The sequence below is a fragment of the Lontra canadensis genome, unplaced genomic scaffold (assembly GCF_010015895.1).
Source record: "Lontra canadensis isolate GAN:19392208 unplaced genomic scaffold, GSC_riverotter_1.0 scaffold68, whole genome shotgun sequence".
Lineage (NCBI taxonomy): Eukaryota > Metazoa > Chordata > Mammalia > Carnivora > Mustelidae > Lontra > Lontra canadensis.
This window is the reverse complement of record NW_022631062.1, coordinates 6,830,585-6,854,638: the sequence shown is the minus strand read 5'-3', so window position 1 is coordinate 6,854,638 and position 24,054 is coordinate 6,830,585. Positions and strand designations below refer to the sequence as shown.

The 24,054-nt window shown below is 42.4% G+C and overlaps 1 pseudogene; it reads right to left on the bottom strand.

Moving 5' to 3' along the window:
- Positions 1–1,221: 1,221 nt before the first annotated feature.
- On the bottom strand, positions 1,222–2,269 carry LOC116880849 (annotated as a pseudogene).
- Positions 2,270–24,054: the final 21,785 nt, after the last annotated feature.

Below are 24,054 nucleotides of genomic sequence, written 5' to 3'. Positions count from 1 at the left end.
GGGGATGAGGTCCAGGGTTGTCTTTGGAAACTGGCTGTGGTTTGACCCATCTGGTTGTGTCAGTGACCTCCTCCATCCATACTGGCTGTTACCTCTTATCTCATCAGTCTGCACCAGCAGTACGTTGGCTGAAAGTCAGGTTTCCACTCAACATGTGCATTAGAATGAGTCGGGGCGGGCACGTCCTGGAAAAGTTAGAGGGATATCCCTAGTCACTTGAGAGAGCAGGAGATGGTCCAGGACCTGTGACTTTGGGTTCAGACTCTAATTCCAATACTGGCCTTGTGTCCTCCTGCAAAGAAAATTCATGTTCACTTTCTCTCTCTACCAATTCTTTTTTTTTTCTACCAATTCCATCTTAACTAAAGCGTGTTTCTGTAAAGATGAAATAGGCAAGAAATGTAAAAAAAAAAAAAAATCACATTGTCTACTCCATAAATACTAGTTCCTCACAAATCCCCATCACAGATTTGGGGACATTAGCTGAGACCCTCAACTCTCTTTTTAATACAAAACAAAATGAAACATAGTATATAATTTATCTCTTTTTTTTTTCTTTAATATTTTTTCACCTCGTTAAGGTAACAGGGTACTTCTATATGTAAACATTGGCTGCAAGTTTTCAGCCACAGGAAACTGAATTCTCTTTCCCTAAGTAAGCTTCTTTAGGCACATCACTTTGTATGTTATAGAAAACACTTCTCCTTAGGTCCCAAATAGGAAGGGATGAAATTTGGAAATGCTGCAAAGATGATTCCAAATCTCAGCTAACCTCTTGCCCCAGTTGCAACGACTCAGTTAGCCTTTAATGCAAGTAGACACCAAAAATAGTTGCTTAAACGTGGGTGTTTACGGGTGTGAGATTCTGGTCACTGCAAAATCCCTCCAAAGGCAGTAACGGTAAGCCAGCATTACTGGAAAGCTCAGAACACTAGTAAAGCTGAATTCCAAAGTATTTCACAGAAGGTCACAATTTGGGTTTTCCTAGGAGGAGCTAGGAACTCCAGATTTCACTTGGCACTGCCCAAAGTGAGTGTCCCATGTCACCTTTTTTTTCTCTTATCTTGGATTAGCTTGCCCTAATATACCATCGCCCGGCCCTGCTGCTGCCCAACAGCCACTAAGCCTTACTGGCCTCCTTCCTTCCATGATCTTGGCAGCTGTCTTCACCACCTGGTAACCATTAGCTCCAGATTGGTGTCCCAGGGTCCACTTCCATTGTCAAATACTTCTAAAATAGTCTACATATGAAACCTCCTTCTCAAAAGGAGGTGATCCAACTTTGGTGCTTCTTCCCACGTAGTTATGTGCAAACTAATCAGAATCCACAGTTTTAAAATGAGCCACTGCCTGACTTGAGAAGCTTCATGAGACATCATGAGAGGTCATGAGGCTTCAGAAGGTTCCAAAACATCAGTATCATTCATTGTTAATACTGCCTTTTCCAGAACTTTTGGATACATGTGTCCAAGTGAAATTTGATCTTTTGGATCCCGAGAAACATACGCAAGATCTCTCCCATGTGCCTTCAGAGGATAGTGCATGGCGAGAACTTTTTCTTTTACTGTAAGGAGAGCATTGCCAATCCACCATCAGTCAGGAGAGAAGAATTTGCAGCTGGCCGTGTGCCATAGGTCTTGATGAATGCTATTTTGAGTTTGGCCATCTGCTTCAGAGAGGAAGGAGAAATGCCGTCTTCTTTGTGAACTGTATCTTTTCCTGGTACTCTGAAGGGTGGAGCATCAGACAGGAGTCCTGTGCCTTCTTGGCCAAGCTGTGTAAGGGCAAGGTGTACTCATTCCAGTCCATCTGGGAAAGAGCAAAGCCGGTGGTCAGTCCATCTGCACAGTGACTCCTTTTCTCATTGGTGGAGAACTTGGCCACTGCACGGAGCTCTAACGATAGGAAATTTAGTCTGAACCTAGAGACTACGGATGTTTGCTGACCCAAAGTCTTGGCCTCATGAAGATCAAGCGTCATGTTCCTTATTTTCCTTGAATGACAAATACAGCTGCCAGACCTTCACTGTCATGACCACACCACCCTGTCCAGAAGTTATCAAACCATCACGCATAGTCTTGGGCTTGGTGGGCAGAGCTGCAAGCCATGGTGATGGCATGAGCATGAGTCTCGTCAGAGAAGCCAGCTCTGCAGGCAGCCTCTCTACCCACATCAGTAGGACCAATGATGACACACAATCGACAACTTCCTTTGGGACATTGGTCCAATGCCGCAAACCAGAAAGTACTTCTCTAGCCAAACCATGCATGGTCTTTCTACAAAGTGCCTGACTGCAAAAGTAGACCATGTACACCAATCCACCACCTTTGGTTGAGTTTGGGTGGGGCAGCTCTTGCTTGAAGGAAATGCACAGAGAAGTCTCTCAGAAATTCACAGGCTCCATTGTGATGTCCTGGGAAGATTTTAAGACATACTGGGAGTAACTATAATTTAATTTTTAGGCTGAAAAAAAAAATAGGGATCATATGAAATCTGTTTCACATGTAGTCTATTTTAGAAGTATTTAAATATGCTCTCTTGGAGTCTGAGTCTCTGTAACGGCCCAGACTTCTGAGTATTTAGCAATCAGGACTGGCTATTGGTTGATAATTCAACAACTGGGAACAATAGTCATTCTGTTTGTGATACTGTCTACTCTTGAACTACTCTTTTTTCTTTTTCCTTTCCTGTCTTTTTATCTTATAATAAGGCGGCAAAATAAAAAGGGTGCGTTTTCATGTGTAGAGAGCAAACTCAACCTAAACTTAAAAGCATATTTATGTAAAAAAATCTGACTCGTGAACCTCTGTGTTTTAAGTCCAACCTGCAAGTTCTGTGTGTGTGTGTGTGCATGTGAATGCGTGTCATAGACATTCTGTATGTATATATACAAATATGTATATGTATATATGTATATATACGTATACATATATGTATGCACACACCTATATGTATACACACACTCATCAGAAGTTGATGGTCAAAGTAAAAGTTGATTGTCATTGTTCTATTTTTTTTTTTTTTTTAAACTTAGGGAGAGCTATGAGTTAACAGTTGGCATTGGCCTGGAAAGTTCTTCCATTAATGTCATTTACTGGAATGCTATATAAAACTTCCTGATAATTCCTGTCTTCCAGTCTTTTGATTTTTTTGCTTCTCGAGTCCTGGGTGACAAATGTGCTTTCTTTTCATTTGTTCGATTCATATATCTGGTTTCTGTACTTCAGTAAAAATGCCAACTGAGGGTTTTTTTTTTCCTTCTGTGAAGAATTTTTGCAGCACTCCAAAGGAAATACAGAAAATACAAGATAAGCCACTGCATGAAATAAAATTCATAAAAAAGCCCTTCCTGAGTGGTTCTCAAGAAGCATCCCCTCAACTTTCTGCAGAGTGCTAAGTTTATCTCTTTGATTCAGTGGTACAAGGCAGCCTCCACTTTCATCCTGCTGACGCGGGGTCGTTTATTTTTCAAGTAGGTCATAAATCACCCTGTTTATAAAGCACTTAGCTACACTGCACAATGCAAAGAAGAGCATGTTAAAACACACGGAAGCCCTTCCTGTGGAATTTCAGATTGAAAAGCATCACGGCACCACGGATCTTTCTCCAAAATCTGCCTTGCAGGATTCATGGTTTCAATGAAACGACGGTTTCGAAGGTAAGTCCTCCGGAATTTGCCAAAACAGGCAGACTTCTCCTCTCTTGTTCTGTTGTATTTGAAAAGAGAACTAAATACAGCACTGGCTTCTTCTAGTCTGTGTCACAGTTAGATAAAGCCAATTTGCTCAATTAACATGTTTGCACATATATTAGCCAATTATCCATCAGTGCCGTATTTTGATGTTAATTTTGTACCAGTAAACAGCGGGTGTACTAAGCGTGATTTGGAGTAAATCGCCCGAGGGTCTGTCAACTTTGTAGGCATTGACCTTGGGGCTGGATAATGCTTTTTCCAGGGCTGTCCTGTGCTCTGCAAAGTGTTCAGCAGCATCTCTAACCTTGAGATTTTCCACGCGTGTGGCCTAGCATCCCTTTTCTACGTTGTAATGACAAAAAAACCTCTCCTGATACTGCCATTGGTCCACTAGGAAAGAGAATTGTCCTTGTAGGGAAGCTCTGTCATTCTCAGCTTCAGGATGTTTAAGTTAGTAAGGTGAGTGCTGTGAGGTGTGTACGTCTGGTGATTCCCAGACCTGTCCCCCTAAGGCAAGTGACACACTGTATGTTAATAAAAATATATATCTTTAAATTAGTATGTTAAACCACTGTTGGTGCTTCTGCTGTGCAGCCAAGTTGGAGAACGGGTTGTCTCTTCCTTTGTGGCTCAAGGTCTGGTCCCCCAATCAGGAGCCTCACCTGGGAGGTTGTTAGAAATGCGGATTAGCAGGATCTGCCTTTTACCTGGACCCCCAGGGCATCTCCATGCGCGTCCTTCAAGGAAACGCCCTCTCTGGGAATTCTGTCACTTCCAAGTCCTGCTTGTGTCAGCAGTTTGCAGGGCGAGGGGGAGACGTGTGCTGCAGTGTTGGAAGTCAGGGCAGGAGCCATTGGAAGGTGGAGAGTCAATCGAACTCCCCCTGGAGAGTTTGTTACCGTGAGAGACTCAAGAGATTGTTAGTTCTTCCTGGAAGACAGGAGAGGCGGTGCACAGAGCAGGCGGACGATGAAGGAGAGCCCTTCTGCTCTCGTCCTGCAGAAACTTCCTGCTCTCTCTTCCTCTCTTTGCTTCCGAGCCCTGCTTTATAGATTTCCCTTTGCCTCCGGCTGTGGTTGAACAATATATCAGCAGATCTCGAGTTAGCTTGAGCAGGCTTTGCTCCTTGCAGCCGGTTACACTGAGACCAAAAAAAAATGATGTTCCAATCTGTGCTACTACGTTTATAAAGAAAGTTCTGTCATCACACAGTGTTGGTTCAAAGCTTCTGAAAGGCCATTTGATAAGAGCCTTTTAAGTGGCTTATAAATGAATACATATGTCATTGTTTTATATTGCTTTTACGTACATATGTACATATATATATATATATATATATATGCTTTTTTATTAATTATTTCTATTAGCATAGACTGTGTTATTAGCCCCGGGGTACAGGTCTGTGCATCGTGAGGCTTACACACTTCACAGCACTCACCATAGCACATGCCCTCCCCAGTGTCCATCACCCAGCCACCCTCTCCCTACGCCTCCTGCCCCCAACAACCCTCAGATAGTTTTGTGAGATTAAGAGTCTCTTATGGTTTGTCTGCGTCCCGATCCCATCTTGTTTCATGTTTTCCTTCCCTACCTCCCAAACCCCCCACGTTGCCTCTCAACATCCTCATATCAGGGAGATCGTATGATAGTTGTCTTTCTCTGATTGACTTATTTTGCTCAGCATAATACCCTCTAGTTCCATCCACGTCGTCACAAATGGCAAGATGTCATTTCTTTTGATGGCTGCATAGTATTCCGTTGTGTATATATACCACATCTTCTTTATCCATTCATGCGTTGATGGACATCTAGGTTCTTTCCATAGTTTGGCTATTTTGGACATGCTGCTGTAAACATTTGGGTGCACGTGCCCCTTCGGATCCCTATATTTGTATCTTTAGGGTAAATACCCCATAGTTATGCATGCTTTTATATACATATAAATATATGTTTGGAAATGACCCAAAAGAATGAAAAGGGGAATTAAAACAATTCTATGTTAGCAGATAGATGAGTGAGAAACGTTTCTGTAAGCTGATAGACCTAACTCACAGCCATTTAAATGATAATCTCTGTGTTTATATAAGAACATTCAAAATATCTGTGTCAATTAAATGACAAAGACAAAACCCAAATTTTATTCATGGCAAGACTCCGGCTGTAAAATGTGTGCCTACGTAAGGAGGAAATGTAAGCGAAATGCAAAAAATAAGCTTAATTGTTTAAAAATCGAGATTGTGCACATTTTTCTTTGTTTTCATAAAATGAGACAATGGATAAAAATATGCCTGTGTTTCTCGCATCCAGGAGACCATAAATACTGTGTAATTTTTACATAAAGCTTGGGTGACACAAATTTAGGTGTTTTCTTCTTTTAAATGGTTTTCAATCCGCTGTAAACAGAAATACAATATAATGGCTTCGAGTATACCCAGGTGTGAGAAATATGAAACCATTACTTTGTCTATAGAATCAGGTGTTTTTAGGGTCCCTGGTTAAGCTGTTTTTTATTTGTGTTTTCGTTAGCAAAAACGCGGATGTGAATGACTTGGTTGCTCCTGTGTTCAGAGCCTTGCTGCCATTCATGTGACTTTTTGAACTAGGCTGGCTTTCTAAACGTCTGCATCTTGATGCATGAAATAATTATGCCTATAACACAATGGGTGCCAAGGTTTTGTAAAAGTTATTGGGGACATTGACACACAAAGCTTAGCGCACTGCCTGGCAAATTATTATCGCTTAATGGATACCCGTTGTCATGCCTGTTGCTTCCATTATACGTCAGCAGCAAATTCCTGTGTGATAAGATAACAATAAGGTCATCATCTCCTTTTTACAGATTTTCAGTTTCAGTGTTTTACCATGGGACATATGCATTCATATTTGACCTGTATTTATTAACATGTTAAGTGTCAAGGCATACTTAACGAACCTCAGTTTATAAAGATGATTTAATGAAAGTGATAGAAGCATGCTCACAGATACTTGAATTGCTGTTTAAAATTTTGGCTTGATTGGACACACACAAAGACAAAATCATTTGTTAAGTAGCCCTAATTGAAAAGTACATCCGTATAACCGAGTTTTCATTAATTTATACTGCTATGTTTTGTGGTCCCTTGGAAATGTGTTCCTGGTAAGATGGAGGCACCACACTGGGGTTCAATGTCTACTTCCTGTAATAAAGCATTCAGGTTCCTCAAGCTTAGGATTCCTCTCCTGGAACTTAACCCGCAGCCCCTGTAGGCTTCCATCCCAGCACATCTGCTTCACCCTAAAGGACCTCGGGGCAGGCAGAACTGATGAAAATAGGGTAGTGTTCCTGCTCCTGTTGCGCTGTGAGTAATAATGTTTCCTTCTTCTCTGACCCGGGATCTCTAGTCTTCTGCCAACACTCATGAAACTGTGGCAGGTGGCCTGTTGACTTGCAGGTAGGGAATCATCTCCACTCCTTCAGGTCTTGATGTGTGCAGGTGTCAGCGTCTGTAAATACTCAGAACTAGATGCTTGTGTGGCACCTCCGAATAAACATTCTCGGTATTTAAAAGCTCCACTTTGTCCCGTAGTGTCTGGGTTCTCTTTGCAGATACTTTCACATCCACTTGATTCATGTTGTTTTATGCTACTTGCATTTTTTAAGGATTTTTAAAAAGATTTTATTTGTATGTAATCTCTACAGCCAACATGGGACTCAAACTCACAACCCCAAGATAGAGTCACGCTCTAGTGACTGAGCTAGCCAGGTGCCCCTATATTATTTCCTTTTCTTAATTCTAATCATCCATGATCAGCTATTTGGTTCATTAAAAACAAATTTGCCTATGAGTGTGTGTGGGTATATATTTACATACAAATCAACGTTTATATTGTGTTTTTTTGCAAAGCCCAGGGATTTTTAAAAAATTTTCTTCTCAATATTAATTAAGATGTTTCTTAATCTTGGCAGTGGCACATTAGCCCAAAGGAAGTGTACATTTAAAAAGTGCAAGTGCTTCCATAGAACAACTATAACAAAATCTCTTGTTAAATCTCTTTATGTAATTTTTAACATGTATCCAAATTTGAAAAGCATTGGACTGACTTTGCAAAAGGAGATGCCTCGCCTTGTCTCACTTTTGTGCTTCCCAAACTTTAAGACCCATATGGATCACTTGGGAATCTTGTTTGATTTTAGGATGACATTGGGTCAGTCTGGACAGGGGGCCAGTACTCCGCTTTAGTACCAGGTCCAGAGTTGAAGTCATTGCTCCTGCTCTAAGTTGAAACGTTGAAAAGCAACGTCATCGTGACAATTCTCATCAAAGATTGTGAAAAACAAACCAGTATAAAGCAAAATTTAACTGAATGTTCAAATATTTCATCTATAGAGATGTAGAACATGTTCTTAAAGACTTTTTCAATAAGAGCAATGAATGAAAACCGGGGACTAAGACAAAGAGAAAAATGGCTCTGCCAGGAAGGGAGCAAACCATCTTTCTCTATCCAATGCACTGAGTTTTGCCGCGTAAATCAATGTCTGCTACAGAAGAAAGCTCACGGAATTAGAAAGTTGTAATCAGCTGAAGGCTCCCTGCCTTGCCTTGGCATTTATGTCCCTGAAAGGGGCCATTAGTCTGGGAAATGGTCTCTTTGTGTGGCATGATGTTCATTAGGACTGTACTGTCTCTTCCCTCATATCTCTTTAGTGCCCTGTCCTGGAGAGACAAACATTGAAGTGAACTGTTCCATAACACTCTTACCATGTGGGCCGTTACAGGTGGTCTTAATGTGGTTTTAAAAGCAGAATAATTGAAACACAGGAACAGTATGAGTTCTAGAAATTCTTCTCTGTTCATTTTTTTCCCCCCTAAACAGTGAGTCAAGTTCCAAAGGCAACGAAAAACACAGATGACAATATGGTATAGCTGAAATCTTATTCACACGTGTGTGCACGCACACACACACACACACACACACATAGAGGATAGAGCGATGAATCCACAAGTGTAATTTCAGGTACGGGTATGGCCATAATTCATACCCTGAAAACACAGGGTGTGAATAATGAACTAAGTGTATCAGCACAGAGACGTGCATCCCTGGGTCTTCATTGATGGGATGCGACTCTTGCTTGGAATATAGCAGTGACAGAGAAAGTGTTGTTCAGAGGTGGGTAGACATGTCATAGAAGGTACGTGTCACGCTGTACGTTCAGAAGGCCTAATATTTATAGAAAACTGTGAACCTGACCTAGAAAATGCAATACAAGCCTTTAGGATTGAAATAATTAGACAACTGTGTAATCTGGTATGATAGGAGCTTATGGCAATGGTCAATGTCCTGTGAGTTCATAGGGAACATCTTTGCTTTGCTTTTTTACACTCCCCTCCCCTCCCCTGCCCTCCCCTTCCCTTCCCTTCCCTTCCTTTTATTCTATTCTTTCGTCTCTACAATCTACATGGGGCTCAAACTCTTGACCCCAAGATGAACAGTCTCATGGTTTTTCAACTGAGCCAGCCAGCTGCCCCCGGAAAATGTTTTTTAAACAAAAACTCGCAAGTGACATTCACCATAATAATGGGCCACAGAAGGCTACTTTCTGTGATGAACAGAGCATAAGAGAGTCTTACTTCCTGAGATTTTGACAAAACACATGGAAATAAAATAATATGTCTATGTTTGGACGCGTGTGTGAGCATACAAGTTTGTATGTTTGCAAATATGCCTGCACCGTGTGTGTGTATTTACAATCATATAGGCACACATGTCTTTGTGCATATCTATACATACATATTTTTCTTCACACGTGTAATTTTTGCATTTCCACAAAACTTAGTGAAACACTTCCTTTATGGAGCTGACGGAGTGGGGACTCTGAGAGCTTGAATAAATTGTAACGTGTCCATGAGCTAGTAAGGGACAGAGCTGGAAATTAACCCACACTATGTTTGTTTAATGTATTAAGCAGGGGCACCTGGGTGGCTTAGTGACTTAAGCCTCTGCCTTTGGCTCAGGTCATGGTCTCGGGGTCCTGGATAGAGCCTCGCATCTGGCTCCCTGCTCAGTGGGGAGTCTGCTTCTCTCCCTCCCTCTGTTACCACTCCCCCTGCTTGTGTATCTCTCTCTTCCCCTGTCAAATAAATAATAAAAAATGTATTGAGTGAACTTACCTATGTGCTTCCCCTTCCTGATTTGACCCAAATGGGTTCCTGTACCACAGATAGTATATGCTATGAAATCATAGACCAAAGGGACCTGTAGTGTGGAAAGATAGAAAAAGAAAGCAATCGTTTCCTGTGCCTCTTTGTCCTTAAAGAGGAGTTGCCTCTTGTCCGGGACGGAATTTGTGATGAGCTCATCCCTAACCCTACAGACTGTGCTGTTAGGTGTGACTGTTCTCAGGTCATCTGCGAGGAAACCGCCCTCGAGATGGTCAGCTGTCTGCTGGTCACACAGCTAGCAGGTGGCAGAGCCCCTGCCCTTGCGACTAGCTACAGGGCCTGCTGGGCCTGTGGGCTGCCCTCGCCTTCCTCTGTGGTTTGAGTTTCGTAATCCCTGCACATCCTGTCATGCAGAGAACAGGCCCGTCCCCATCACCTGGTGGCCCTGCGCCAGCCGTGGGTTTCTTGCCCATCTCCATTCCCCGTTGCCAGCTCTGCACACGGGTTCAGACATTTGTTTCTCTGTGAGCAGTGACCAGTTCTCATTCCCCTTAGTTGCCCTAACAGATTGGCATGAATGCAGCCACTCTGAGACCCTGCATTCACCCAACGAGATTGGGGGACCCAGAGCCTCAGTTAAAATCAGAGCGCGAGGGCTGGCGCAGCATCCTCTTGCCTCTGGCAGGTTGAAGACTTTCTACTGATCAGAGGCTATTCCGTGGACAGGTCATGTGGCCCAAACCACAGACCTCACTGTGGGGGCCCTCAGCGTCACAGCCTCATCAAGGATCCCTTACTTCCTATCGGGCAACTTATTCTTTCGTTTTTGTTCTTATCACCTTGCAATATTGGGCTTACCTGGATAGTCTGTGATTTTGTTCGTGACCCTTCTGTGCGTCTAGACTCAACATCCCTGCCCTGCACCCCCTGAATTGAGATACTCCAATGGGTCCGTCGATAAGACTCCCTGGGGCCTGAAAATGGGTAAATCATCCGTTCCCAAGCCTGGTCCTCCATGAGCTACTCTGAGCTCAATGAACCCTATACTGAACGTGTCTTTGGGTGTCATCATGGGAAAGGGTTCCTGTGGAGGTTCAAGGAACGGTGTGGAGTATCACATCACCGCCCCAGTGGGTCCGTGTTGCTATTGTGTGACGTTGTTAAATAGTTGTTAAACAGTAAATAAAAGAGTGGAGAAGGCATGAGATGAAATTGGCTTGAAACTCAGGGAGTGTTCTTCGACTGGGTGACATGCTTTGCATTCTTGCTAAAGGAAGTGTGATGAACTAGGACAATGCTTTTGTTTTCATTGATTTGGTTCTCAGATCTCTTGAATAATACATTTCAACAGCAACGTCTGGCCAAATCAGACTTCTTCAGTGGTGACGTGAGAATTTCTGCCCCCGTCTTCATTCTTTTGCGCTGCTGTAGTGGATACTATGGACTTGAGGGTTCTTACGTAAGAATTCATTTCTCATTTTTTGGAGGCTGGAACTCCAAGATCAGGGCACTGGCAGACTCGGTGTCTTGTAAGAGCGTGTTTCCTGGTCCAGAGATGGTCATCTTCTCGCCATTGCCTCCCATTGCAGAAGGGGTGAGGGAGCCCTCTGGGGTGTATTTAATAACGGCACTGAACCCATTCTGAGGGCACTATCCTTGTGACCTAATCACCTGCCAGTGGCCCTGCTTCCAAATACCATCCCACTGGGGAACGAATGTGGGAGGTGAATTTTGGAGGGCCACTAACATTCAGGCTTTAGCAGTTCTTAAGGCTGAGCTGGTTTCGTGGTGCCATCTTGACTGAGGGTATGACATAGACAGGGGACACGAACTGGGAAGCCTACCCCTTTTTCCTGGTAGACTGTAAGCAAGAGTGTGCAGTCATTAGAAACCAGGATCCTTATTTCCCTCAACTGTTTTAGGATGGAGCTGTATAAACATTGAGATCATATGAGAATGCTCTAGTGTACTAGATCCTGTCTCCATAGTGTCTGCTGGGGCCATGACCGAGCCATCAGAGAAAGCCGATTCTCACATTGTCTCATAGTCTCACGTGGTTACAGACACGTCATCTGAAGGACCTGTCTCTGTAGCTTGGGGCGTGGCCTGTGACTCATGTGAGTTTTTGTGTGACGTGTAGGGAATGAATTTTATGCACGTGTAATGAAGAGATAGGAGGTGCTGAGAGGGTTAGAGGGTCAACATAGTCTGGCAAGAGGGAGGGAAGTCTTTCATGCACATCTTGTAAACCAAAGACCTATGGCACATGCTCCCAACAGGATAGACTCCCCTGATATATAACCGAATCCAAGAGCCAGACCACACAGGTTGCTTCTGCTGCAGAGAAGAGTGAGCATTCAGGGAACCCATGTGGATCTAAGCCTTCCTTCTCCTGAGCACCAGGAGTCATGATAGTTTGCCTGAAGACATGGATGTCATTGTGGTGAGAAGCAAAACTTGGGGCAGTGGGGATGAAGACTTTACCCAAAAGTCCAAGCCATACAAGAGATGGACTAGAAGACACTGTCATGCTCTGGTTTGATGGTTGGAAAACTGTGATCAGCTCCCTCTCTTAGTCAGGTGGGAAGGATTAGATCTACTTTTCGAGCAATCAAGAAATCATATACTTCCTTTGCAGCTCTGAGTACAGAATGAGAACATTTTCCCGTGGAGTAGAGAGAGTGGGATGTAGGTTTCTAATCTCATTCTCTGATACCGTGCCACGGTGTAAACCATGGATCAAGAAATCGCCTTTTCAGTAAAGCCCAGAAAGTAACCTTGGCATGTAGGTCATTTTCGTGCACAGGTTGGAGAGAATTCAGAGTTTAATCATATCCTCCGTTTCTGGGGCCAGAAGAAGGGCGACCCTTTGGATGCGTACACGAAGAATTCTCTTTAGGCTGGGAGTGAGTTGGAAGGGCTGCCTTCTATCAACTCTGTCCTTTCAGCTGGCTCCGGGCACTGCGGTTCCCAGGCAGTCTTTATGACAGACGCACTGCGGTGCTGACTATCAGAGTGAACACTTAGGGTTGTATTATTAAAAACATATTTTTTGCTGGAGAGTTTACCAGAATGAAGCGTCTTGCTCCTGTTGGTCTTGGGAGAGGTCTGGCTAGTTTACAACATCACAATTAGAAAACTCTGGGAACACAGTCATTTATCTGTGCACATCCGTGGTGCTCACACCCAGATTTCTTTCCTAGGGTGTGTTTTTAAAAATGCATGGCTTGTAGACTAAAATAATCTCTTCAAAGACTGCTGCAAGTGGGTAGCTTAAACAGACGATGATTTCAGAGCTGTTTTTTATTCCCCTAATGGTTGAATCGCTAAGGGACTCTGTGCCGTCCTCCACACCATCGTCACAAACAGAAGCCTTTTATTTTCCCAGATGTGTGCCAGGGAAACATTCTGTTTGACCACGGCCCATTTTGAGAGGGAGGGTCATAAGGGCCTTGGGCAATTTTAAGTTTGAATAATTGTAGATGAACAGAGGATGGATGTAGATACCTTAATCTGATTGTTCATTCATCAAAACCCAATTCTTCTGAGGAACTCCGGGTCAAGTTCACCAACTCAATTTACAAAATTGCTCCACAACATCTCACTAAGCTAGAACTTGTCCATGGGAAACTTGGAAACTTTGGAAGAAGGAGGCAGGCATTTGCTCTTAATGGAACACGATTTTATGTAGACAGTGAGGTTCTTTCCAGCATATGCACACATGTGCTTTTTAAATCCTAAGGTAACCCAATAAGTGCTCCCGGCGGAGCAGCCCACCTCTTAGAATATTGGGGGTTTTCCTGATGGATTAGGTCCAAGAAACATTTTCCTTTCCCAGAGAAACATTACCATATATTTTCTTATAAAAGTTTCTTACGAGATGAAGAGTCACTTATGGTTTGTCTCCCTCCCAATCCCATCTTGTTTCATTAAATCTTCTCCTACCCCCTTAACCCCCCATGTTGCATCTCCACTCCCTCATATTAGGGAGATCATATGTAGTTGTCTTTCTCTGATTGACTTATTTCGCTAAGCATGATACCCTCTAGTTCCATCCACGTCGTCGCAAATGGCAAGATTTCATTTCTTTTGATGGCTGCATAGTATTCCATTGTGTATATATATACCACATCTTCTTTATCCATTCATCTGTTGATGGACATCTAGGTTCTTTCCATAGTTTGGCTATTGTGGACATTGCTGCTATAAACATTCGGGTGCACGTGCCCCTTCGGATCACTACACTTGTATCTTTAGGGTAAATACCCAGCAGTGCAATTGCTGGGTCATAGGGTAGTTCTATTTTCAACATTTTGAGGAACCTCCATGCTGTTTTCCAGAGTGGCTGCACCAGCTTGCATTCCCACCAACAGTGTAGGAGGTTTCCCCTTTCTCCGCATCCTCGCCAGCATCTGTCATTTCCTGACTTGTTAATTTTAGCCATTCTGACTGGTGTGAGGTGGTATCTCATTGTGGTTTTGCTTTGTATTTCCCTGATGCCGAGTGATATGGAGCACTTTTTCATGTGTCTGTTGGCCATCTGGATGTTTTCTTTGCAGAAATGTCTGTTCATGTCTTCTGCCCATTTCTTGATTGGATTATTTGTTCTTTGGGTGTTGAGTTTGCTGAGGGGGGAGGGGGGTTGGGACGGGGGGTGGGGTTATGGACATTGGGGAGGGTATGTGCTATGGTGAGTGCTGTGAAGTGCGTAAACCTGGCAATTCACAGACCTGTACCCCTGGGGATAAAAATATATGTTTATAAAAAATTAAAAATGAAAAAAAATGAAAAAAAATTAATAGTAAAAAAAAATTACAGCACCAAAAAATTGACAAACTCTGCCTCCATGGTGCTTATACTGTAATGGAAAGAAACAGATAAAATAAATAAATAAGCAAACCAAAAAAAAAAAAAGTTTCTTACAGGTTTCCTTTTCACATTCTTCATCTGTCAGTAATGAAGTTTATTTTACATGTGAGAGGGAAAGTCCATGTTCTTTATTTTCTTTTCTATTAATCACCGATTATCCCATCACACTGAGTGATGTGTCCCTCTGTTCGTGCACAATCTGTAGTCCTACCTCTATATTATGTTGTGTTTCCACACATGGATTTATATATTTCTGGACTAGCTCATCCTTTCTTTTCTGATGGTGAACTGACCATTTTTGAACCAACAGTTATAATCAACTATCAAATGTATTATGGCTACCTTAATGTGTTTTTCTATAACTTTACTGGGTGTCATAGATTTTTATTTTTAAGGTTTTATTTATTTATTTGACACAAAAAGAGAGAGAGCACAGACAGCGGGAGCTGTAGGCAGAGGGAGAAGCAGACTCCCCGTTGAGCAGGGAGCCTGACTTAGGGCTCAGTACCGGGATCCTGGGATTAGGACCTGAGCCAAAGGCAGACGCTTAACCGACTGGGCCACCCAGGCACCCCTAAGTACCATAGGTTTTATGATTAACCATAATTTTTAAAAAAATATTCATTCTAAGTCATTTCTCGTCTCTTTAAATGTCATGTGACTTGTATATTGATCTTACGGTAGCCCAACTTGAACAGTTCTCGCATCTGTTCAGTACTTGGCCTGTGGATTATTTGGGGTTTTCCACAGAGCAATTATTTCATCCACAAGCCATGGCATCTGTTTTTCTTTCTTATCCTTATCCTTTTGGCTAACCCATGGATTTATTTTATTCTATAGTACGTGGCCTTTCGTGCAGAATACAATAGAAATGATTCTGTCTTGAACTTGTTAGGAACTCTACATTTGTAGTACTTCATTAGGCAAGATGTTTACTTTTCCTGTGTCACTGATGGTCAGTACCGTGAATGAGTATTGAATTAAATGTTTAGTAAATTTGCTCTAGGGAGACATGACTTTTTTTCTTTTTTCTTAAGAAACATCATATCTGGGCTGCCTGGGTGGCTCAGTTGGTTAAGCGACTGCCTTTTGCTCATGCCCCCCACCATCAGGCACTCTTCTTAGCAGGAGTCTGCTTCTCCTTCTCCTTCTGACCCTCCCTGTACTCATGCTCTTGCTCTCCCTCTCTCTTTCTCAAATGAATAAAAAAAAAAAAATCTTTAAAAAGAAAATATCATATGTATAGGCTGTAACCAATAATAAGTTAGGTGTATAATATTATAAGTTCATTCCAGTCCTTGTGAAGACTAAAAATTAGCCTGTTTTTACAAAGATACTGTTGAATAGATTAAAAAAAAAAAAACAATTTGGCAATTCATCCTTAAGAATTATAGTGTCATTGATGATTATCAGGACATATTTGATAATTGGCTACTGAGTTATGAGATATAATGTTTCCATGTTACAGTTCATAATATGGACATGGATTCAGTCAATGGTAGCATTGAGATCACGCCACACATATTAATTGACTTATCTAATATCTTGCATGACGTTGATAAATATCGGTGGGTAGAACCACAACATTTCAAGAACAGTGTGTATTGTATAAATTAGCTATAGTATCATGTCGATGCAGTGTTCATACAAACGACATGCCTTTCCCGGCATGCACTGGTTCCATGAAGGCGGTGAGTGGCCCAAGATGTTGATGAAGGAGGCATTGGACGTCGCACAGAGCAGAACAGTGTCGCTGGACTGAATCAGGTGGCTTAGTCCACGGGGGGTCATGGGATAAATCAGCTTGACCTTCAAGTCTGTGTTTCAAATGTAGCTTCTGATTGAGCCTGCTTCCTCGTTTCTAGTTACCTGGGGCCGCTCGCCTGTGATTGTTCTCTGGAATTTCCAGTCCTGCTATAGTTTGCCTCGGTGGCGGGGGTGACGTGGGTACAATCTTCCTGTGAGACACCCCTCAAGGTGACTTTCAGAAAAGACTGCCCGTCTGTTCAGATCGGATGGTTAGGCATCGCTTCCCATCACTTCCACTGTGTCCCAGTCATACAAAGACCTTCTGATCTTCAGGATAAGAAAGTGACCTGCCGGGAGGCCTCCAGTCATCCCGTTCTGAAATCCTGTCAGTAAATGATCCCTGTGTCTCATTGGGACCCCCGCTCAAGACATATATTTACTTTAAAGAAAAAAAAATACCTCTGTGTTTTGTTCAATTCACAAAAAGCTGAGTCTTCTCCAGAATGACGTGACGACTTTGAGTGAGGACCCGTCTGGGCAACATCCTTCTTTATGGTAACGACCCAGAGGACCGTCTGTTCATTTGTAAGAGCTGATTATTTGCTTGCAAGGACTGAGTTCGTGTTCTTTCCAGTTTGTTTCCTCTTCTGACGAGGAGCTGAAGGTTGCTACTCAGCCAGGAGTCACGTACTCAGGCTTCTCATGCCTTTTTGCATCTGGAGAGATGCATCTATTTAAGGCACAAGTGTAGGTGGCTATTCCCTTGGGACAGACAAATTTCCATCTATTTCGTGCAAAAAGAGGCCGAAATACCGATTCTGGGAACTCCTTTTCCTTTATTGACTTAGAGCCCTTGTTTCACAATAAAATAAGGTATTCAAGAGAACCATTGCATTGAAATGAAATTCTCAGGGATTTCCTGAGGTTCTGATTTTAAATGTTTCCAAAGAACCGTTGTGTTGTGAGGTCCTTTTAGGTCGTTAAAGAGAAAACGTCACCTGCTGGTGACAGTGCTGACCTCTCTTCATTCCTTATTTCCAAGGGCTTTTAAAAAATGAATTCTTGCCGTTTCATAAATTTTGCATCCGGATATCCTGCATTGAAAGTAACAGCAGCCTGGAAGGGAGACCCTCTTTGATGGAAGAAATAGTTTGTACAGTCCGTTAGATTTGGGGCGGCTAAAACATTACATGCTGATAATTTCCCTCCAGCGTTTTCCTAAGGAGAAACAAGCCGCTTTAGGTTTATGTCCTAAGAGCTTGAAACATGAGGAAATGAGATTTACGTTGGTTCGGTACTACTCTCTGCTTGGCCAGGATCCCAAGCTTTGGGACTATTTGTATGGGCATGGTTTTCTTCTAACCGAAGACCTATTTCATGAAGCTTGCTGGCGGTATTTTTTCTAATACTGTAGTCTCATAGCACTGCTGGGAGAAAGACGCTTAAGAAATCACTCTCAGACCTGAGATGGAAATTGAGACAATGTTTCTTCTCCTCTGTTATGACCGCTATGCCTGGAGCTCGGGGCCAACTTTGTATATGATTTTAGATTCTTGAGCTTCCTTTTTTTTAATGTAAGTATTCACTCTTCCTTTAACTTTTTGGCTTTTCCCTTCTTAGTCAATTCTTAGTGGTTTGGGATTTCCTTAATCCAAATCATTTATTATGGAGCATTTTCAAATATTTGTATTATAAAATATTAAACAGATCACCTTCTAGTATTATAGTAAAAGAAGATCGGTTTACAGCTTTTGAAACTTAATCTAATCTTCATGTATTCACGAGTGCTAGACCAGACACCAGCCGGTGTTTTGTGTTTGGGACCAGAAAACAGATTCTTTCGGCTTTGGGGACCTGGGGTTCCCCTTTGCCACTCGTGGTTGCTGTAAAGCGGGATTAGCCACAGAGAACACGTGACCAAGCAGGCAAGGCCCTTTCGATAAAACTTGATGTAGAAACACTAACCTTTGCATTTCGTGTAATTTTTACACGCCATGAGATCATGTACTTCTTTTCATTTGTTCCCTGATGATGGAAACGTGCAGCCCCCCATCTTAGCTTGTGGGGTGTACAATAACATGTCGTGGACAGTGGGTCCATTTCCCAGTCGCACTCTGCGTCACAGCCGGGACTGAAGTTGACGAAATGCCCATCGTGGATTGTATCTTGTACCTATCTCGAAGAGAGGATCCTATCCAGGGGGTAACTGGTAGGATTGCCCATTCTGTGTCCTCCCCACTCTCTACCTAGAAGAGGGGACCTGACAGTCCTGCACTCAGAGCTCCCGAGTTGCTCATGCATCTGGACAAATCCCAGAGACACACTTTCATTGTCCTATGGATTTAACTTGAGGGATAGTATCTGGTAGTCATTTATAGTATTATTCAAGAACACGTTTGCAAAAGAATCGCGTATGACATAACACAGACAGACCCTTTATACTGATCAAAAATCCCTGAACTAGTACGCAGGAACACCAAAGGGCAGCTTGGCGATTTGTTTCGATGATGGTCTTTTTTTTTTCTTTTTTTTTTTAATAAAACAAAGAAATCATTTAGGTTTACTTAATGATAAGCTCATTATGCCTTTTAAAAAGAAATGTATGACCTTTCCGTGAATACATTTCTCTGGCCTGTTTTTCTGGAAATTTTCCACAGTCTTGTGATAAACGTTGATTTCCGGCAGACCCAGCGTGATAATGTCCCCCACATAACCTTCACTCTGTCATGGCAAGAAATGTGCTGTCGCCTCCTAGCACTGCCATGGGATCCTTCTCAAATACCACCAAAGACTTCCTGATGACAATTTCAACAGAATGTTCTCATTTCTCATCATATATGGTGGAATAACAAAGTCAGGCCCATGATGGAACTCTATGGCTACGGGTATTGTCACCCCAAGTCCTGGTGGGTAAGGCTAGTACAAGTTTTTCAGATCATTGCCTCTGAACATCAAATTCATGATTTAAAGATTGCCCACCAGCCCCACTTATCTACCTAATGAGCAGGAATCGATTACCAGTCGTATGCTAGATTTTGTGCCTGGCTCTAGGGAAACAAATGTTTCTGCTGTTCTCTTACACATTAATAATTAACATGGAAACACATTCTTCATTTATCTGGGTTCCATCTTTAAAAAGTGTTGGGTTAGCTCCTGAGTACAGTTGAGTGTTAGGCTACAATTGTGTAAATCAACAGCAATCCAGACCTGCCCTTTTCCTACACCACAGCGAGCACTTGGATGTCATCGTCAAGGTTTCTGAAACTCTCCAAATGATAGGTTCTGCATTGCTTAAGCAAAATGCATTTTAAAGTTGCATTTTGCCATACATACCCAAATTATGAAATATGGTAACTGCACACACTTTCAATTAACTTACCACTTAACGTGTGACTATAAGATGAAATAAATGGAAGCTAATTATTTCAATATGTATTTTTCAGCGTGACTGTAACTCTGGCATTTATACCCAGGTAACAGACAATTAAATACCCAAACATGACTCCTGCCTACATTGAAACGTTAAAATTACCTCACACGAGACAGCTTCAAACGCTGATTGCATCATCTGCAAATGACTGTAATCGAACCGCATAAATATTGATGAACTTCTCAAGTTTGGAGTTGCTACTGTTGAGTTTCTCTGCGTTCCTTTTGCATTGCTAAAATGGGAATTCTTCTCTGGATCTCGGGAACATGCCATTATTAACGTGGCCCAGACAGGTCCCACTCAATAATGTACATGCTAAGAAAAAACGGGAGTGTGAATAAAATGATGGTAAACGCATTTAACTCAGTCTGTCTCTTAAGTGCGCCTGAAAAGTCTATCTTTCGGCCGAACCCGCAGACATAGCCAGAGACAATTATTTCGTGCTTGGACACGCTCCGCGATCTGGATGAACTTTCGGTCGTACTAAAAATTAAAACAGCAATCTGCTTACTTCCCCATGTCCGTGCCCGTGGGATAAAATTTTTGATGACACGTGCATTCCGCGTATAGATGTCTTCTGAAGCTGGAGAGCTAACACTCAGGCATTGCCGTAATGGGCTTCTCGTTTGTTTTGTCTCTAGAGGTGGGAGCATGCCAGATGGGTGTCGACTTTGTTCTGCACCTTTGGGACAGTTTCCATGTTTTGCCATTTTTCCAAGCAGAGTTACTGACTAAGGGACTGGAAAGGTGTAACAGAATTCTTTTTTTCTGTGACAAAAGGGTTCATATATTCTTCCTTTTTTTTTTTTTAATTACTCCCATCTACTTGGAGTTAATGACATTTTATTCTATATCAGGTATTGTTAGTACGTTTTTTAAGTGGACCTCCCATGGGCATCCGCTGGCATCTATAGACGTGCACGGAGCCCTAAATGAAAGTACTTCTCACTCCTGTCTCCTCCCTTTGTGCCATGAAGCTGTTCCACGTTGTACGCAGGCTCACGTGTAAATTAAACAACACAATCTCAGGTTGAATGAATTTGGCCAAGTGGAATACATGGTTCAGTCGGTCGCCCATGTGGCACCAGATCCCACCCAGACATCCGACACAGACTCACCCATTGGTAAGGATGTTACCCACCGAAGCATGCAACAGAATTAAGTCACACCGTTGCATGTAAAGTGGTTTACGCTGGGGGAAGGAATGTTGTACCTGACAGTCTGTGGATAGGAGGCTCTCCCTTTAGAGAACACGGGCCCAATCAGAACAGGCTCCAGGAGGAGTCCTGTGTCCACGAACATGCTGGTTGGGCAGGATACCGTTTGAAGGTGGACGGCGTGCTGACAGTTTTGGAAAAAGTCTTGACTGGGTTTCTAGGGTGGGAGATTGAAAACACCAGACCTCCTGCTGATCTTTGTGGAGTTCCTGCTGTACGATGGGACATGAATGTGGAGTTTAACTTGCTGGTGTGACCCAACCCATATTCACACCATCCCCTCAGGTCACCTGGCAGGTGTTCTGTGACCCCAGGAAGGAGCACGCTGATAGCACTGGACAGCTACTTTGCCGGTGACCGTCAACCCGCCAGGGCTGGAGCTGTGATGAAATGTGCCAGCTTCAGGGCACCTGGGTGACTGTGTCGGTTTAACATCTGCCTCTTAATTCCAGCTCAGGTCATGTTTTCAGGGTCATGAGATCAAACCATGTTTCAGGCTTTGTGATTGGCATGGAGCCTGCTTAAGATTCTCTCTCCCTCTCCCTCTGCCCTATCCCACCCCCTTGCTCATAGGCATGTGCTCTGTCTTAGGGGTAAAAAAAAAAAGTCCCGGTTTCTTGGCTCCTTTGTTGGGCAACATTGAGACCTGTTCTACAGCGTCATGGAGGATTGGGCCCCTGTTCTCTAAATCGATAGTCACTTGTTAACATCACACTTGAAGGACCCTCAGATTGTTGTCCACTCAGCTGGTGAGTGGACACACAATTCGACACAATAAGTAGAATTTTGGTCCTGAATTTTATGAGATTTAATTTAAGCTTCTGCATTATCGTTTAACACCCCCTGCCCCACCCAAAACACACACAGAGTACCCACTTCTTTGCTCCATCGATCAGCCGTCGTGTTATCTACTGTCTGGTTGTGGTGTCTTTTGGTGAAATAGTACACTGCACATTTCTGGTTGAAACATTAATAGTATCATGTTCTGATTCTGTGGGCCAAGGAAGAGAGATCGATGATTTTCTATCTGGCTTCAAAGATATGATGTTGGACTGCAGTTCCGAAAAGTTGACTGTGCTTATTTAGTTCATCAAGAAAACACTCAGATCCTCTGTGATTCTGCCTCCGTGAGCCAATTCAGCTCTTGGCAGGCTTTGGGAGGAAAATGGTCCAGCAGCTCTTGGCCTCTACGATTCAGCTGCCAGCACCAAGGGAAGGATGCTGCCGATTGTTCTAACCTTGAACTGAGGGATCTCTTCAGCCAACATTCAGGATTTCCCTTGGAGCTTTAGCTAAAGGTCTTCATAAAATGAGATGTAAAAAATATTTTAAAAGTCAATAGCAATAGTAACGTTAAAAAAAAATTAATGCCTTGAATGTTTGAGAGCACAAGGGACAATCTGCCGCTCAGAGTCAATTTCCTGCAGAGTATAGCAGGAGACCTGTGTGACTATGACATCACCCCACATGTAGACTGGTAAAAACCATTTTCTGGGTGTGGGTAATTAGGAAACACCCTGCTTGCAGCCATCAAAGCCATCAGGAAAGGGATGACGCACATGACGGATCACTGTGCTACAAAGTCTGAGTTTTAACATCACACTGAACTTTCCTTAATTAAGAAAAATCTTACGTGATATCTTATTGTCTCTTTGCTTCTAGTTTTAACTTGTAAAGCCTCTAGTACACTAGAGTTAATGCATATATATTTTTGAATGAAAGAAGGCATTGTGTGTGTGTGTATATGTGTGCGTGTGTCTTTCATTCCACTTTGTATCTTTTTACTAATCCCCAATTACTATGTTGCACATACACTTTCTTTTACTTGGTCTTAGTGACTAAACAGAAAAGAGCTTCCCCCTGTGTTGCTAAGAGCAACACAACTAAAGTAATAAGAACCAAACAATCGAAATGAGGAACGTGCATTTTTTGCTTTGTTTGAGAGGAGTATTTAAGGAGGCATTGCCATTTGCAGACTTACATGTAAAAGACATAGTGTGGGAACTGATGGATTTCTTTCAACAATTCCAATACTGTCTCACCTGCCCAATTTCCTTGTGATCTAAATAAACACATTTGGGAATAACACTCAGTATCCCAGACAATTCCTGCTTCAAGACTTGAAACTGAACTTTTACTTACTAGAGTGAAGTTTACATGTAATGAGTGTAAAACTTTGTGAGTGGGAAAAAAATCTAATTATGGATACTGAGTACTGTTGTGGACAGATGTTGGATGATCATACAAGGAAAAATTGGGATTTACACTGATGTTGTACATGTCCTTACCAACCTTTAACTGAAACTTTGCCCTTTTCCATCAAGAATGTCCCACATTTCCAATTCTCTACACCTTGCATGAGTGCTTTAATTTCTGTGATTAAGTGCCCAGGACATGTCATTAAAACAACATTCTTCTCCAGGGGAAGTCCCGTGACACAGCATTCAAAACATAAAGTGATTAACCTGTAGAGACCTTCGTTATCTTTCTAGTGTATTTGACCGGGAGATGGTTGACCTAAAGCTAATCTTATCTATTATTTATCATTTTTTGGTTGTCACGAGATTGCCTCATTCCCAGGTCTCAAGTGTTATGGTAACAATTGTTTGTTTCTTCTGCTAATTCTTTTTGTATCCTAACACCTTCTTCTAACTATCAATTTTACATAAAAGTAATATAACTTAAGTGATTTTTAAAATGAAGAATTGGATCTCTTCTAATGCCTTTTATGACCAAGAATCTTTGGTTAATGCTTAATAACTTTTACTGTCAAGACATTCTCTTTCATCTCATACCTAACCTTCCCTGTTGGCACTTAAATTCATTTATTTGTGTTCTGTGAAGATTAAGAAGAGTTCACCAGAATTCTCTCCAGAGTAACCCTTCATTTGCTTGATGACAGTTACTGAGTTAGGCTTCCGGGGACATGTCTCCAACCTTCTTTGCCTTCCCTCA